At 49.8% G+C, this 819-nt stretch overlaps 1 pseudogene; it reads right to left on the bottom strand.

Moving 5' to 3' along the window:
- Positions 1 to 425: 425 nt before the first annotated feature.
- LOC142558697 (U2 spliceosomal RNA) lies at positions 426 to 607 on the bottom strand (annotated as a pseudogene).
- Between the last annotated feature and the right edge of the window lie 212 nt (positions 608 to 819).

The raw sequence follows: 819 nt of genomic DNA, 5'->3' as shown, positions 1-819 counted from the left end.
CCCGGTTTGCCTTTTCGTTTCCAGGGATTCCTTCATGTGCAGGAATGCATTTGACAATTGTGGTCTAGCCTTCTCCTCGCAGGCGACGTTCTTCAGCACGAGTAGACATGAAAACTGTTTACAGCGCAAACACATGCAACCACAAAGTATAAGGGACAGGACACAAGCGCTGATTGTCAACTAACAGCGCTTGTGTCCTGTCCCTTATACTTTGTGGTTGCATGTGTTTGCGCTGTAAACAGTTTTCATGTCAAGTATGCACCAACTCGCCCAGAAAGAAGTTTTAATAATCAGCACGAGTAGTCTTCAGAGCGGCGTAGTCTGCTCCCCCTGGGCGACAGGCGATATAGGCTGCTTGCGCGAAGCCTGTTTACGGCCAGGGTTCCGTACATTTTTGTTCTGCGTATGCAAAAAAAAAAAAAAAAGAACCGTGCGCCGATTCCGGAGATAGTGCAATACCGGGCTGCGGCCCTCGGCGGACGTGAAGCAGGCTTCAGGAACTCCGCCATCTTGCAAAAATAAGTGTAATATCTTGCGTCCAAATATAATCTGCATCAAATATTAAGCTGGTAAGAACAAATACTATACTTCGACCCGCGTCGGGCATGTCTACGTTCGCGCCGCGCTCTCTTTGTCGGCGTTCCAAGCGCTTGTGTATCTACTTCCCTTCCGCTCTCCCGTGCTGGCGGTGACGTCGAAACGTCACGCGTGTCTAGTTTCCACCGGCTCCTCAGGGCGGCGCTCCCATCGTCCACGCGAATGTGGATAAAAATCACTGTAAACGAGTTCGTACCGTTGTTCAATATTCTTTGTCACCTC

This window comes from Dermacentor variabilis, chromosome 9 (assembly GCF_050947875.1).
Source record: "Dermacentor variabilis isolate Ectoservices chromosome 9, ASM5094787v1, whole genome shotgun sequence".
NCBI lineage: Eukaryota > Metazoa > Arthropoda > Arachnida > Ixodida > Ixodidae > Dermacentor > Dermacentor variabilis.
The sequence above is the reverse complement of the archived record's forward strand: the minus strand, read 5'-3'. Positions and strand labels throughout refer to the sequence as shown.